Source organism: Nuphar pumila, chromosome 10, assembly GCF_984573655.1.
Source record: "Nuphar pumila chromosome 10, dmNupPumi1.hap1.1, whole genome shotgun sequence".
In the NCBI taxonomy this organism is placed as follows: Eukaryota; Viridiplantae; Streptophyta; class Magnoliopsida; order Nymphaeales; family Nymphaeaceae; genus Nuphar; species Nuphar pumila.
Window position 1 is genome coordinate 56,522,520 of NC_143258.1, and position 17,760 is coordinate 56,540,279.

At 41.9% G+C, this 17,760-nt stretch overlaps 1 non-coding gene and 1 pseudogene across 1 annotated transcript; one reads left to right on the forward strand and one right to left on the reverse strand.

Annotated features, from left to right (window-relative positions):
- Positions 1-5,261: 5,261 nt before the first annotated feature.
- On the reverse strand, positions 5,262-5,367 carry LOC149826821 (small nucleolar RNA R71). Its single transcript, XR_016435848.1, has one exon. It is a non-coding gene; the product is annotated as a small nucleolar RNA R71 (small nucleolar RNA).
- A 4,545-nt stretch (positions 5,368-9,912) lies between these two features.
- The window catches only part of LOC149826822 (CDK5RAP1-like protein pseudogene), a 91,881-nt pseudogene continuing 84,033 nt past the window's right edge, over positions 9,913-17,760 (forward strand).

A 17,760-nucleotide genomic window follows, 5' to 3' on the forward strand; every position in this document is an offset into this window, starting at 1 on the left:
AATCATGTTATAAACAAGATGACTTCGATAAGAATCGTCGTGTGAGGCTTTAAACGAGTGTTTTCCCTCCTTTCCAACTTCGTTGGAATTGTTCGTAACCCTGTCTTTGACGAAGGGTATCTTGCTGGATATGACCTTTTGGACAGAAGGTTGAAGCCTTGTCTGTGCCAGTTGAGCCTCTGTGTATCCCGTTGGAGGATGCTTTTGATCCCCAGTCTTTCTTGGTGATGAGAACATATCTGTTGTTATGCGCTTAGCATGCTGCGTTTGTGTTGTCGGTGATGGCATTTGACTCCTGAGAGGGTCGTGTTCTGGGGATAGTTTAACACCGATCATCAGGGTGTTGTTGCTCGCGAGAGAGCATTGCAGGGATTTTTGTTTCCCCCACCACTGTTTGGAGGATTGTGGTGCGTTGGCTCAGGAGGTGATTTCTGGTAGTGCCAACTGTGTTGTTGAAGTGGTGACTCTTCAATAGTGCCGTTAGGGTGGTGATTCTCTAACGATGCCATCAGGGTGGTGATTCTTCGAGGATACCATTGGGGTGGTGATTCCCTAATGATGCTACTGGAGTGATGATTCTTCAGTAATACCGCTAGGGTGGTGATTTTCTAGCGATGCCATTAGAGTGGTGGTTCTCTAATGAAGGTCATTGGAGTGGTGATTCTCTAGTGATACAGCTGGGGTGGTGATTCTCCAGCAGTGCCGTTAGAGTGGTGATTCACTAACGATGCTATTAGGATGGTGATTTCCTAATGAGATTGTTGGGGCGGTGATTCTCCAGCAATGCTATCAGGGTGGTGATTCTCTGACGATGCCGATAGCGTGGTGATTCGCTAACAATGCCATTAGGATGTTGATTTCCTAATGAGGTTGTTGGGGTGGTGATTCTCCAGCAGTGTCATTAGAGTGGTGATTCTCTAACGATGCCATTAGGATGGTGATTTCCTAATGAGGTTGTTGGGGTGGTGATTCTTCAGCAGTGCCATTAGAGTGGTGATTCTCTAACGATGCCATTAGGATGGTGATTTCCTAATGATGTTGTTGGGGTGGTGATTCTCCAGTAATGCCATCAGGGTGGTGATTCTCTGATGATGCCATTAGGATGGTGATTTCCTAATGATGCTACTGGAGTGGTGATTCTTCAGTAATGCCATTAGGATGGTGATTCTCTGATGATGCCATTAGAGTGGTGGTTCTCTAACGATGCCGCTAGGGTGGTGACACCCTAATGATGATAAGATTAATGATGTTAGTTGAGTAGAGATGACTCTTTTTGTCTTGCTGTGTTAGAGTGGTGATTCTCTAATGATGCCGCTAGGGTGGTGATTCCCTAACGATGATGTGATGATTAACAATGTTATGATTGGCGACATCATGCGAGTGATGTTTCTCCTCGTTTGTTGTGTTAGAGTGGTGATTCTCTAACATTTGTCGTCTAGAATGGTGATTTTTTAGCGATAGCGGCCTGGTATGGTGTCGCTTGAGTCCGTTCGTGGAACATGCTTATTTGTCGTGTTGTTGCTGCACGATTGAGTTGTGATGTGGTTTTTGTCTGAATTATGTATGCTTATGATCTTTGTATGATTGCTGCGATTATTAATTAGCGAGCATGGTTGTCAGACCTATCGATTGATTGCCACGTCTTTGTATCATGATAGATGACTTGGAAGTCTATGAGAAACTTAGTTGTGGCCGATTAGGCGCTGTCAGATGAGATCTGACCATTTTGTTGTTGCTTGTTGTTTTATGATTTCGCGGACGAAATCCTTTTGAGGGTAGGATGTAAGACCCACGAATTGTTTTGAGGAATTTATTGTTTGCTTTGAGTTGATATGTATGCTTCCGTTTGTTTATGAGGCTATAGCACATAATTAAGTATAAATTGACTATGCTTTGTATTTTTAGCTTTGTGCGCGCGACCCAAAAATCACATAAGTACACTGTGTAAGTAAGTGATCATGCATAATATTTGCATTTTATTAATCATTATTTATGCATGATCCATGTTAAAATCGCTTTAAAAACCCATTTTTATCGTTAGTTTTGAGAAACCGCATTGAATTGAATTTTATCAGAAAATCGAGTTTTTTAAAGCTTTTCCTACAGTTTTAGTATTTTTATTAGATTTAGATTTTCTTAATTATAGTTCAATTAGTTTAGGCTTGTATTAGCTAAATTTTAGTTAGTTTAGTAAGTTTGGATTTTTAGAAAAACATGTTTTTCAAAAGAGACCTTGTTTTGGAAATTAGCAAAAATCTTTGGACTTTTTTTGAAAAAACCTGTTTTAACCTAATTAGGGATTATAAATAAGGTTAGGCTGGAGAAGATGCTTTTCCAGCAGCCCTCACACCCCCTCCATCTTGCCTCTCTCTCCTCTCTCTCCCTTGCTCTCTCCCTCTATTGTTGATTTCTCTTCTTCTCACCTTCTTCTTTTTCCCCCTCTGTTTCATCAAGCCTCGAACCCCATCTTCATCGGCAGCCTCTTCCTCTTCGTCGGGATCGTGTGCACGCAGCTGGAATCTCCATCTTCCTCTCCTCAAACCCTTCTTCGCAAACAAATCTCGGTTTGCTCCTCGTCTTGTCTCATTTAGCTTCACGTAGTTTACAACATTGCAGTCCATGATTTTATTTCAGTTTGTGCATCTCTGCATCATGCACATAGATCAATCATCATCTGAAAAAAAAAAGGGAGTCAGAAAAAAGAAAAAAAAACATATACTATTTCGTTTATAGCTTTAGCGTCTTGTGATATTTTCAGCAGTGTTTCTTTCTTTTTCTTTTGTTTCAACATCTGTGACATGTAGGTACCAACGTCTTTTAATATTTAAGTTAGCATCATTTTCTGTTTTGAATTAGCTAAGGTTAGTTTGGTTTGATATTAAGGCATAGGTTATTAAGTGTAGTAGAGTACGGGTTTTCTGGGTATTGTTAGGTGTTATTATTTTGTGTGTTAATCAATGTCAATAAGGAAGGTAGTTTAATCGTTAGTCAGTAAGTCAGTTAGGTTAATTAATTAAATAGGTTAGCTAAATTTGTATAGGTTAAACTGTTCAGCGTTTTTCTGTTCAGCATGTTCTATTAGTTTTTGTTACAGCGTTTTATATTTTCTGATCAGTTTTTTTTTTTTTACTATAGCTGCATTTTATAAAGTTTTATTCATTCATTTTGTTTTGTGTTTTTTAGTGATTTATTTATTTTTCCTGTCACTGCATGTTAATTTAAGTTCATTCATTTTGTATATAAGTGTAGCGTCTTTTTTTTTTATAGCGTCTGTTGCTTTGTTTCTTGTTAGCGTGCTCCCATCCCTTAGGTCAATGTTTTGTGTAACTTGAGTCATTGTTTATTCTTAGTTTTCATTTAGCCTTATATAGTTTATTTGACTAAGTATTATGCTTTGATATTTGTTATTAATAGTCAGCCCTACCTCACGTTTCTCAGCTATTATATTACATGTTGACATGGGCAAGTTCTATGTTGACATGGGCAAGTTCTAGTACTGTAGCTGACTTAAGTTGATGATGCTTGTTAGTAATTTATTTCTATTAGAATTCAGTTAATAGATAAATTGATTAGTATAGTTTGTGATTTAGTGGGTAGTTAGATAATTGAGTTTTAAGAGAATGTGTTAGATGGTGTACATCAGACTAAATGTCAGGGCTAACGTGTTTCATAGATTAGTTTAGTTAGTGTAAGATTTCTCATAGTTTAGTAAATTAGAGTTAAATTGCTCCATAGTTTTATGTTTGTTTAATTAAGTTAAAATTCCATTAGTGATTATATAGTTGATTCTTAATTTGTTAGTTAGTTAGAGTATTTCGTCTTCTAGTGTAGTTATGGTTACATTAGATTTCGTTTAGTTTTGTATTGTTGCGGCTGTGTTTGTATTTTGATTCTTGCAGGAAAGCATTTGGACGTGCGGTGGAGCCTTTTCGTGCCCTAAAAGTACCCTCTCAGGTCCCCTCAAGCCCTCAAAAGTGCCCTTAGAAAAGCAAAAGTTCAAGAAAACATACATTACCTCAAAAAGGGACAAGAAGACTCGAAGCACTAAAGCCTTTTCTTTTCTTTTTAGATTAGGATTTTATTTTATTTTATTAATCGGGTCTGTAATAAAAATATTTATTTATTTTGTTTAAGCCCTCTGCGTAGGGCCGTACTCCCGTAGTTAGTTAATTATTTAAAGAATTCTTTTCATTTTGGCAATAAAGCATAGTTTAGATTGTGTGTTTGAATACGAGTATTTTCCGTTCCCTGAGTTCGACCTGGACTCCACCACTCGTGCGATCCGGTTTTATATTTTTGGTGTCTGGCTTTCACTAGATTTTAATTAAAAATATTGTTTTAAAAACGGTTTTCATAAAACTCACACCAAATTTTGGCGCCGTTGCCGGAGAACGGCGAAATACTAGTATTCACTTTATTGCCTTGTGTTTGTTCTCATATTTATAGGTTGTTAGTTTCATTCAGTTTTTTTAATTAGGATTGTTTAGTTTGCTTTTCGCATTTAGGCTTAGAACCACGTGTGTGCATACCATAGAGACAAGCTTACTTTTCTGCACAGCTCACCCATTAGGATCCCCTTAGAAGTGATTGTGTACGATTGGTACCGTGCACATAGATTTCATTTTCGTAAATTCTCTACTGAGTGCAACTGCGTGGTGCTTGTTTATTTCTTGTTTTCAGTAATTGTTTTTGTTACTCGCTTTGTGGTTTGTGTGGTTTGGCCGCTAGCGCGTTAGTTAGGTAGAAAAACCCAATTTAGGATGGTTGTTGCACCGGTCTACCCTTTGGTGCATGCACGGGCGACGTTCGCTTGAACCTGAGCTTTCCGAATTTGTTGAGGATCCCGAATCTTTCTTTAAGAGAGCCCATCAATCCAGCCCCATGGCTGAAGATCAGTAGTTGATCCGTCCTCTTAGGGAGTACTTTATGCCCAACACATACACTCCTGCCTCCTGCATCACAAGACCTGATGTGGGAGCGAACCATTTTGAAATCAAGGCCAGTGTCATCAAGATGTTACCCTCCTTTTATGGCCTTAGCAACGAAGACCCATACCGTCATCTTGACGAATTTCTCGAGATCTGCTCTACGGTGCGGATCAACAATTTTGGAGATGACGCGTTAAGGTTGACGTTATTCCCCTTCTCCCTTAAGGATAAAGCCAAGTATTGGGTGAAGGCCCTCGATACAGTTCAAATTACCACTTGGGAACATATGCAAAGGGAGTTTTTAAAGAAATACTTCCCAATTGGTAAGACGAACCAGTATCGAAAAGCCATCACTAGCTTTTCACAGATCGATGGAGAAATGTTTCATGAAACGTGGGAGAGGATGAAAGATCTTCTCCACAAGTGTCTCCACCACCAGGTGCCCCGCTGGCAACTGGTGCAATATTTTTATGATGGTCTCACTGAGAAGAACCGTCAAATGGTTGACGCTGCCTATGGGGGCACTTTTATGCTCAAAAGTGAAGATGAAGCATGGGCCCTTTTTGAGACCTTGAGCGAGAACTCCATGCACCATGCTTCTGCTTCACGATCTGAGAGGGCCACACCTGTGCAAGATGGTGCAAAGAAGGCTGGTATATTCGAGATAGGGATGTACCTTGAGTTGCAAAACAAGGTCGACCAACTGTCCCAAAAATTGGATCAGTTGTTGTCGGGTCCCTCTCCAGTCCTACAGGTGTGTGCGTTGTGTGCTAGCCCTGCACACCATGTTGTTGATTGCCCCGTTGCGCCACAGTACCCTGAGTTTGTCCAAGAGCAAGCTCAGATGACGCAGAGTTTCGCTAGGCCCACACCCAATCCATATTCCAGTACATATAACCCGGACTGGCAGAACCATCCCAATTTTTCATGGAGAAATCCACAAGCCCAACCTCCCAACCCTTCCCAAAGTCAACCCAGGCAAGGCGGTTATGCGCCTGGATTTCAGAGAACTAGCTACCCTTCAGCTCAACCTACTTATAATCAACCCCAGTCTCAGAAGCCTTCGTCCAGCCAGTCCTTTGAGGACAAGATGCTGCAAGCCTTCTCGGATATCAAGGCAAATCTGAGCTCCCATACACATTCTATTGCGAAGCTTGAGACGCAAATGGGACAACTCGCCGAGGCGCTTAGCAGGCGGAGTGAGGGGGCTTTACCTAGCCAACCGGTGGTGAACCCTAGGGGTAAGGAGCCGATGCATGGCCTGCACATGACAGATGCCCATCAAGAGCAGGCTCAAGCAGTAATAACCCTTAGGAATGGGAAGTAATACCAGGCGAGAGAGGCTGCAGAAGAAAGAGAGAGAACGAGTGAGAAGCAGCCTGTCCCTACTGTCCCACCTCAGGAAAGCGAGAGGGCTCTACCAACTGAGCCTTCAAAGTCCTATACTCCCAAAGCCCCCTTTTTTGAGGCGCTTGAGAGACCGAAGTCATTAGGCAAGCATGGAGTGAACATGCAGGAGATGCTTGAGATATTCAAGCACGTCCAGATAAACCTCCCCTTGCTTGATGCCATTCAGCAAGTCCCTGCATACGCAAAGTTTTTAAAGGAGCTTTGTACGCAGAAAAGAAAGTTAAAGTCACAAGTGCCGAAGAAGATATACTTGACTGAGCAGGTGAGTGCGGTGTTGCAGCATCAAACCCCACCAAAGCTTAAGGACCCAGGGACTCGAATTATTTCATGTGTCATAGGAGACATCACTGTCGAGCGTGCATTGCTCGACCTTGGGGCAAGTGTCAATATCTTGCCGGGTTTTTTTTTGACAAATTTGGATTAAAGGAGATGAAGCCAACACCTATGACCCTGCAGCTTGCAGATAGATCAATCAAGGTCCCGCGAGGGATTCTGGAAGATGTTCTAGTCAAGGTAGAGGACTTCTACTTCCCTGTCGACTTCATCATTTTAGATATGGAGGGAGTTAATGATATGCGACAGACCCCCATCATTCTTGAATACCCTTTTCTGGCCACTGCCAATGCGTGCATTAATTGTCGCACAGGCGCGATGGATGTCTCATTTGGCAACAGGAAGATGAGGCTGAACATTTTTCATGCGGCGATGGGACCTACCGGCGATGAGGCTTCTTTCGAGGTCGACTTCATTCAAGACCTGGTAGAAGCAAAGCATACCTGGTTATTGAGTGATCCACCTCAAGAGGAGGTTGATGAATCACTCGAAGAAGATTGTCATGGGTCGATAGAGAGTCGGACAGGTGATCTGAGTTGGACCTGGCACTTCGAGCCGCTTCCTGAATTGGCAGAAAAGCCGGCCCGACCATCCATAGAGAGTCCGCCTGAGCTTGAGTTGAAGCCCTTACCGGCCTCACTCAAGTATGCCTTCCTAGGCAAGGATCAGACTCTCCCCGTCATTATTTCCGCAGACCTGACTGACACACAGGAGTGTCAGCTGTTACAGGTCTTGCACAAGCATAAAGAGACAATTGGATGGTCGGTGGCAGATCTGAAGGGGATAGACCCCTCCTTTTGCATGCATCGGATTATCATGGATGAGGGGGCTAAACCCTCAAGAGAGGCACAAAGGAGACTAAATCCCCATATGAAGGAGGTAGTCAAATGGTTGGATGCTGGGATCATTTATCCCATCTCCGACACTTAGTGGGTGAGCCCTACCCATGTTGTCCCCAAGAAGTCTGGGCTCACTGTAGAGATGAATGAAAAAGGAGAAAGTGTCCCTATGAGGACTACCACGGGATGGCGAGTATGCATAGATTATAGAAAGTTGAACAGTGCAACTAGGAAGGATCACTTCCCTCTGTCGTTCATCGACCAGATCTTAGAGAAACTCGCGGGCCAGCAGTATTTTTGTTTCCTGGATGGTTATTCAGGATACAACCAGGTGGCCGTTCATCCCGAGGACCAGAAGAAAACGACGTTCACCTGTCCATATGGCACTTTTGCTTATAGGAGAATGCCGTTTGGGCTCTGTAATGCCCCGGCAACATTTCAGCGGTGCATGATGGCGATCTTCTCGCATATGATGGATGATGTCCTGGAGATTTTCATTGATGATTTTTCAGTCTATGGCTCTTCATTTGACGATTGTCTCCAAAAGTTATCTCGTGTGCTTCAACGTTGTAGGGAGACAAATCTGGTTCTTAGTTGGGAAAAGAGTCATTTCATGGTGAGACAGGGATTGTTCTTAGACATATTGTGTCTGAGAAAGGAATCGAGGTTGATAAGGCCAAAGTGGAGACCATTGCTAGATTAGCTCCACCGACCTCTGTGCGGCAGGTGCAATCATTTCTAGGGCACGCAGGTTTTTATAGAAGGTTCATTAAGGACTTTAGCCAGATTTCTCGACCGTTATGCAACCTGCTAACGAAAGATCAGTCGTTTTTGTTTGATGATGCCTGTCTGAAGGCATTCTTGGCCTTGAAGGAGGCTCTGACTACTGCTCCTATTCTTCGATCTCCTGAGTGGTTAGTGTCATTTGAGATTATGTGTGACGCGTCAGATTATGCGGCTGGAGCGATTCTCGGTCAGAAGATTGAGCGACGATCTCATGTGATTTATTATGCTAGTAGGACCCTCTCTGATGCGCAAATGCATTATACCACCACAGAGAAGGAATTACTAGCCGTAGTTTTTGCTCTTGAGAAGTTTCGCTCATATTTGTTAGGCTCCAAGGTCATCATTTACTCAGATCATGCAGCATTGCGATATTTGATTATGTTTTACAAATACTTTTTATATAGTTGTAGTATTATCTAGTTATATTATATGCAAATGCATCAGCCCGATGCATTCTAAATGTTTGGCTGGTTGATAAAAATATGCATATACGTTACCTGCATAACCATGTTGTAGCTGAAACAAAATTTCTTTGTAATCTGGTCCTGTAACGTCATGCTCATTCTCTTCTTTTCAGTTTTATTTTTTTTGTTTTAAAACCTGGACATAGGTAAGTTGATTGATACTTGAAACATTAACCCACGATTCCAGGATCATGTCTGGAGAGCTTGCTGAGTACACAAATCATCTGTACCTACCTATACCATAGTAGTTCAAGGGAAAAAAAATAAAAATAAACATAATATAATAGTAAGGTAGGTATGAGTGGGGATGCACTAACTAGGGTCTGCTCCACCAGCAAGGACGCTGGGTATTCTTTTCACTAAACGTCCAACCCATGCTGGACATTATCAGATTGAAAAAAAATAAAATAAAATGGAAACCCATTATGAAACTGGGTATTGTGAAAGCAGTCATTTTACGTTGTTTGAGGTCTTGAAATTTTAACATACCTAGGTAGGCATGATGGAGTCTTCCTTTTAAGGGGATTCAGTCATTTCATGAGAAGTAATACCATTTTATTCACAAATTTGTATATGCATATCAAAACTAATAAGTAGTTATAGAAATATGTATTCTCACTATCGGTTGGACCTAGTTCAATTAACGATTCAATGGTATATACTGGATCAAACTCAGTAATAACCCCAACCGTTTTCACAAGGCCTCTACATAGACGGGTGTAATCAGCTGGTAGTTGTTAAACGTGATTCTAATCTAACTTGAGTCTTTGCCAATGCTAAACCACGTACAAATCAGATTCATATAATATTGGACGTGAGGCTTGTTCTGTTTAATATGAATTTTCTATATATAGCACAAGAATATTATGGGTTCAGTTTCATTGTTTATACAATTTAAATGTTGTATTAGTTCGTTTGGGCGTCATCTAAACCAAGTATGAGTCCGGAAAATGGACCGAACATACTCATGTAATTCTTGTTAGGCCAATATATATATTTATATATATATATGAAAGAGTTTTACTCAGTATGACACACACGGTCGGCTGAACCATGTCAATAGAAGTGGGTGCCTCACTGACCCCTAGCTGAACTACCCTGCCACTTCTGGCAGCAGTCCATCGACGGGCTGGAAATTTCACTAACGTTAGCATGCAGGTTGAGCATGCTGAACCTGCACCTAGTATGGCTCGATGTATGTTGGCCAGATCAGCATCTTTTTGATCCAGCAGGGCACCATGGGTCTGGCGTGGGCTACAGGCCTTGTTGGTGTCATGTGATTGCAGCTTCAAAGCCGTGGTCCCGGGCGGTAATACATGGATCTACTGGGAACCGGTTGAGGCCAGTAGGCTCCCTCTTGTCAGACAATAGCAGGGGCTGCCTTCGTGCAAACCTAGTTGGCTGGATCGAGGGGTTTCGTCTCTCTCTAGCCTTGGGGTTCAGAAATGTTGTGGCAATGGCACTGGCCATTGCTCATAATGGAAGGTCAGCCATAGGGGTCCGTCGTGACCTGCTGGATTAGACAGTTGTGCTGCACCATTGATGTAGAAACAACAGTGAGTGGGTAACCCCTTTCGGGTGCTCATTGGGCCTTGCACGCATAAGTGGAGGATGGGTTTCTCCTCGAGCACAAGCAACAATTAGTATCCCTTGTTGTTTGGCATTACCTTGAGGTGGCGGCTACACGACCACGACTCGAGCGTGCTTAAGGCAGCCCGATGTGGCATGAAGTCCATGTGACTTCAATCTGTGTGTACATAAATAAATAAATGTGCATATATAAGATAAATAAAGCTTGCCGCAAATGGGGCTTAGTTTATGGGTACAAACGTGTACGCCGTAGCTCGTAAAGAAATATGAAATTATGGGCTCCAAGTCAAGCCATGTTTTGAGAAATGCTATGTTAATGGTGTTTATGGCACCCGAATCTTAAAATGCATACATGTATGTGAACCCGAGTCAGGTTTAGGATTTTAGAAATCCCAGTGGTGTGATGGCTCCCACAGGAAAATAAACAAAAATAAAAAAATGTATGCAACATCATAAAGTTTTGAGGTTCTGGGTACACTTGAAAGAAGGTGTATGTTACTGGATTCTTCGGGCTCTGGGTACACCTGAGAGACGGTGTATGTTACCGGACCCATGGTCTACCTTGGAGAGGGTCGGATACGATGTCGAATGCCTGTGCGTACCCATAGGGAAATAGAAAGATAAACATAAAAAGTTTACATTGTTCTCATAGATGTTTGTGAGTATTTTATGTTGTAATCCTTGTAGTGGATCTTGTAAATGCTAAAATCATATAATGCGTGTAAGAATAAACACACACCTGGTATTTTTCTTGTTTCATAGCAAAGTAGAGAGCATGCATATTTCAGTGGAACTTTTCCTTCTTAGCAAGTTATATTGCCTAGAACTTTATAATTATGATATCTGCAAATGTTGCACATAATTGTACACAGGACACTGAGCACAACATATAAATATAATACTTCTTACACAGACAGGGGAGTCTGATCCTTCTGCATTAAAATTTTTCAGGTAACGCATAATTGGAGCATCGTGGCGTCGTATTTGGAAGTAGTCAAGAGATCTCAGTTTTTCAGTGTTTCCTGTTTAAACTCTGAATAGTTAGATTTGTATTTCCCTTTATGAGATGTACTTAATGCTTTAATAAATGAATGAAATGATTTCAGTACCTCTCCGGCTTACCTGTAACTCGCCCGACGCTTGGACTTGTCACTTCCGCTGTTTCAAAAAAAAAAAATTTTACTCTAAAATTTTTACTATAAAAAGTTGGGGCGTTACGGTTTTGGTATCAGAGCAGGACTGAAAAATCTGAGATCTTGGCTCTTCCAGCAACCGCGATGGCTCTGTAAGTATGTAGAAATGTTGTTTTCTTAATGTAGAGATAAAAACATAGAATTGCATATTATATTTTCATGGATTATAACTAAGGTTGTAACGACCTTTTTATTGCCCAAACAAATGACTTGGGTAAACCGCTGCAATGATTTTATGAAGATGCTACATAACTTGGCCGAAGTGGTAGGCCAGCATGCTGCTGCAATGCAGCTGATGGGCGCCAATTTACATCTTGTGACCCATTAGAGGATACATAGAAGATGAGTGATACTTAAAGTACGATATAGATTTTTCTGGATAAGAAACATGAATGTGCTTGAGGGCGTAGCTTCCCAAGCTAGTTCCGTGTCAACTCCTGCGAGAGTTGAAGTTCTGGACCGAAATTCAGAGACTGCTTGGGTATTTTACCTTCTCGAAAATGATTGGTGAATCGTAACGAGTCTCAATATTATTATCCCAATCGCATTGGAAACGATGATTGTTTTGATAAGAGTCATCAGATGAGGCTCTAAGTTAATGTTTTCCCTTTTCCAACTTCGTTGGAGATGTTAGTGACCCTATCATTGATGAAGGGTACCTTTCCGAATAATCTTTCGGACAAAAGGCAAAAGCCTTGTCTATGCCCGTTGAACCTATGAGTTCCTCGTTGGAGGATGTTGTAGATCCCCAACTGTTCTTGGTCATGAGAACATAAATGATGTTATATGCTTAGCAAATGGCTTCTGGGCTGCCGATGATGGCAATCGACTCCTGAGAGGGTCATAGTTGGGGACTACATAACACCAGACTTCTGGGTGTTATGGTTTTTGAGAGAGCGTTGTGGGAATTCTTGTTTCTCAACCACAATCGAAAGGGATTGTTGTGAGTTGAGTTGGCTCAGGTGGTGATTACTGGTAATGCCAACGTTGTCATTAGGGTGGTGATGCTCTAATGATGTCATTAGAGTAGTGATTCTCTAATTAAGGTTGTTGGAGTGGTGATTCTTCAGGAATGTCGTTAGAGTGGTGATGCTCTAACGATGCCGCTAGGGTGGTGATTCCCTAACGTTGCCATTAGAGTGGTGATTCTCTAATGAAGGTTATTGGAGTGGTGATTCTCCAGCAATGCCGTTAGAGTGGTGATTCTCTAACAATGCCATTAGGGTGGTGATTCCCTAACGATGCTGTTAGAGTGGTGATTCTCTAATGAAGGCTGTTAGAGTGGTGATTCTCTAACAATGTCATTAGAGTGATGATTCTCTCATGAAATAGTTGAATTTGTGACTGTTCAACGATACTGTTAGGGTGGTGATTCTCTAACGATGTCATTAGGGTGGTGATGCTCTAATGATGCTGTTGGAGTGATGTTTCTTCAGTAATGCCATTAGGGTGGTGATTCTCTAATGATGTTGTTGAAGTGGTGATTCTTCAACAATGCCGTTAGGGTGGTGATTCTCTAACGATGTCATTAGGGTGGTGATGCTCTAATGATGTTGCTGGAGTCATGATTCTTCAACAATACCATTAGGGTGGTGATTCCCTAATGATGTTGTTGAAGTGGTAATTCTTCAACATTGTCGTCAGAGTGGTGATTCTCTAACGATGTCATTAGAATGATGATTCTCTAATGAAGTGGTGATTCTTCAGCAATGCCGTTAGAATGATGATCTTCTAACAATGTCGTTAGAGTAATGGCTCTTTATTCCGATGTCGGAGTGGTGATTCTCTTTATAGTGTGTTAGAGTAGTGATTCTCTAACAATGGTTGTCTAGAATAGTGATTGTCTGACGATAGCGACCTTATGCGATGTCGCTTGGGTTTATTAAAAAAAACATGTATATAGATTGTGTTACTGCACCATTAGGTTATGATATGACCTTTGCCTGAATTGAGCGTAGTGCGCTTAATGACTTTTGAAAGATTGCTACGATTATTACTTAGCGAGTATGGTTGTGAAACTTATTGATTAATGATTATTATGTTTTTTCTGTCCTGATATATGGCATGGAAGGCCAGGTGCAACGATATCATGGACACTGTGAACAATTTTGTAAGACCCGCAATTTTTCAGAAAATATCTGAATAAAATTCATGAGGCATTTACCGGTAAAAATAGCATTTTTTCTCAGAATGCGAAACAAATCAATTCCTGCGAGTCAGTTATACTTATGACATTCGTCGAATCGCGAATATATGCTCAAACACTCTAAAAGCCATAACTTCCTATCTTAACCAAATCAAAGGATTCCTGTGAGCCAACTTTCTTAGTTACATCAATACGAAGATAATGGCCTACTTAGAATTTTTCGGAAAAAAAATTGCCGAAAACCTGAAATTTTTGCGGGACCCACGGAAATGTTGGTGGGACCCACAGAAATATTTCTCAGAAAATATTCTAGAATATTCTAGCACCTTTTAGCATCTTCCAGGACCTTCTAGCTCCTTCCAGCACCTTCCATGGAAGGGATTTCTGAAAAGCCAAGGGGTATAAGGGTAAAAGTGAAACTTGGGGCCCAAGTTTCACTTCCTATAAATAGAGGAGCCCCCCTCTCTCTAAAAATCGCCAACTCCTCTCTCTCTCCTCCTTTTCCCAAACCTCCCCTACCTAGCCTAGCCCACCTGACTTAGCCTGAGCCTGCCTGACCTGGTCTGAGCCTGCCTGACTTAGCCTGAGCCTGCCTGACCTAGTCCTAACCCACCTGACCTAGGTCTGAACCTACTTGACCTAAGTCCAAACCCAGTTGACTTGACTTGAACCTGGTTTGGTTCAAAGTCAAAGTCCAAGTCCTTTTTCGTCTGAAGTCCAAAGTTCGAAGTTGATCCTTTTTTGAAGTCGAGCCTCGTTCGAAGCGTTTGAAGCAATTGGAGTCGTTTCTTCCTCAAATTGAAGTAAGTTCGCTTCATTAATCCATCTCTCTCAAGTATTTGATTGTTTGTATATAGCATATACTTTCTGAAGTAGTATCTTGCTTTAGTTCTTGGTTGAGCCCTCTAGGACGCTTCGGTGTTCACGCGCTCGCCTCATAACTATTGTCAGATATATATGTTCGAATGCGCAGTATATGCATTCTTCAAAAATAGTATCTCACCCTAGTTCTTGGTTGAGCCCTCTAGGACACTTTGGTGTTCACTCGCTCGCCTCGTAACTATCGTTGGATACAGATCTAGGTGTATATCTGTTGATTCTGCCGACGCGTCTTATATCGTACAGGCTATGTAATTTACCTTTGCCGTTGCGTCGTATGATGCCAAGGCTCCCTGCTTTCTGTATTTTCCGATTTATGCACTTCCGATTATGCATTTACTTACGCCGTCGCGTCGAACGATGCCAAGGCTCCTGCTTTCTGCAATGTATTTACTTATGTCGTCGCGTCGAACGATGCCAAGGCTCCTGTTTTGTTATATATGTAGAATATTCCGTTCAGTTACATACCCTGAACAATAGTATATGCATTTCCTTTACGTCGCCGTTGTATAAAGCACAACCTTCTGCTTATACTACATATATGACGCGTAAATAAGCATTCAAATGGAGATCAACTCCAAATCGCCAATGCGATTTCCTTACCGCTCCTCATTCAAGATTCTGCTTGACGAATGAAGCCCCTATTGGAAAGGCTTCGGTTTTTGGCAAAATGCTCTTTACGTAAAGACTAAATCAATTACGTATGGCCTGGCTATGGCCCAGGGTTCCTGCAACCTTGATGAATGCAAAGTACGCACAACGGTGCGCATCCATCTCCCGAGTTAAGCGTAGCGATTTCCCGCCAAAGAGGGGAGATGCTGCTGAAATGGACAAAAAAAAAATGCACGCTTTCAACGTTAAAGAGAGGAAGTGCTGCTGAAATTCCGGAAGAAGCTAAGAATAGCTTAGAAAGAATGTAGCAGGAGTGCTACCCAGTTTATGGAACGCCTTCTATAATATAGAAAGGTTCATCACACCACTGCCGGTAGAGCAGAGGAGGTGCTGATAGAATGGTTGGCAAAAGAGCTGCCAGAACAAGTTAAGTGGCACAACGATGCCGTTTGTTGGAACGACGTCAGAATGACTCATCTCCCTGACACCTGCAAGGGCACCATACTTGTAAGAGTCGTTGCGCCAAGGTAGTGGTAGCGCCTTGACGAGGTCCTGAGCTCGTTGCGTAAAAATACGCCGAGTAGCCGATCTATAGAGATCGAGTCATGTGCATGCTCATTAAGAATTATCAGACAACCAGACTCGTAAGGGCCACTGAGCCGGAGTGTGTTGTTTCCACCGAAAGAGGTGAAGTGCTCGTCAAGGCCGAAGTGCCGAGAGCAGAGTTAAGCATGCATATGAATAAAACCTTTGTTCCACGGTAAAAACCGTGTGGTTGATTGGGGTCGGGTACATACTTCTCAAAGGTTGACCTATAGGCATGCAATGTTCGTCAAGTAATTGTAAGACCGGCAGGCCCCTTTCAGAATTTCTCACCGAGGAAGACGGTGATGGCGCAACCTTGAGTGACATATATTTCACCCGAACCTGATAGAGTTCATTGATGGCCTCCGCACTCAGAGGTATGGAGGTCGTGGTTATCCTTAAATATCTAAGGATTGAACCCAACTACTGCAGTAGCAGAATGCATTCAGATACCTAGTAAGGATCTCTTCTGATATGCTGTACCATCCTACTAGGGGGATGGGGTCAACAGGCCTCTGGGGTATCTAAAATACATAGAATAATCAACCCCCAGATCGTCGCGTTGTCGCCCAGATATGAGTCCCCTAAGCCTAGGGGGAGGTGCATTTATCGAAACAAATCATTAGCTTAGGTACAACGATACTTTGAATGTATGTGTGTATGTACGTTGTTGAGTCAGTTCTGCATAACCTTTGTGAAGGTGTCATGTTCGGTATACTACTGGATCGACTGAGCAAAGACCTATGTTGTATCCACATGACTAAGCTAAGCTTGAGGAGCTGTCCTTAGATGCATGGGATACGGATGTGCCAAGTATGAAGACTTGAGCTAGACATCCATTCGTGACCCTGAAGAGGTCAAAGCTAAGTCGTAAAGACTTAAGCGGTTATTCTAACTCACAGTCCTGAAGAGGCTTATGCGAAGTCATGAAGACTTGCGTGGATGTTCAACTCATAGCCTTGAGGAGGCTCTTGCGATATACGCTAAGTCATGGAGGCTTGAGCGTCGTATTACGAACTGCGACCCTGAGTGGTCCATGCATTTACTTGTGTTGAATAGATAGGTGTTTGCTTACTTACCAGACCATCAGTGGTTCTGACCCCGTTTAATGGGGATTTCAGGTGTTGTACCTACGTGGCGATATGCAGAGCAAGGCAGCATCGAGTTCCAGGGTTTCTCTAGACAGAGTTGTACTGCTTCCTTTTTTTGAACCCACACTGCTTTTTTCTAAGCAGTAGTGTTGTAATAAACATGTGTTTTCGATAAAATGGAACACTTTGGTGGTCAATGAGTTGCTTGGCCACATACCTGCAACGTGCTCAGAGTTTTCTAAAACCGATGACTCATTATCGTCTGATTCCGCTGCTAAAAGCTTTTCTAAGTTCCGCTGCAAAGAAAAAAAAAAGAATTCATGAAAATTTTAACTAAGCTTTGTTTTGAAAATCTGGGGCGTTATAGAATTGGTATCAAAGCAAGAGTCTGAGAAACCTAGTTCGAGATCCGTCTTGTCCACCATATCGCGCTGTAAGTATATTTTACACTTCTTGTTCTGATCTGGGTGCATCTTTGTATAGATGACAACTCACGACTCACGAGGCTACTGCTATCATTGCGGGATTATGCACGATGAGTGGGTGTGCCCATATGAGGTACAAGACTGCCAATATTGTGGTGAAGAAGGGCATTCCGCCAACGAATGCCAAATGAAACATACCGCCGATATGGGTCGGCGGGGATCGCTTGGTCTTAGGGATGAGACCTCGCGTGTTAGTGGGCCACATTACTCCAGTAGAGGGAGTAGCTCATCATGCATAGATTTTAGGTAAATTTTACATAAAAACATGCATGATTTCATATTAAAATCAATTAAAAAACCCATTTATATGCTAGGATACAGCATTTTAATAAAAAATAAAAAAATAGAGAAAATAGAGAAAAATAGCTTTCTTTTGCAATTTAGTATACATTTTGATATTGTTACTAAAATTGTTTTAG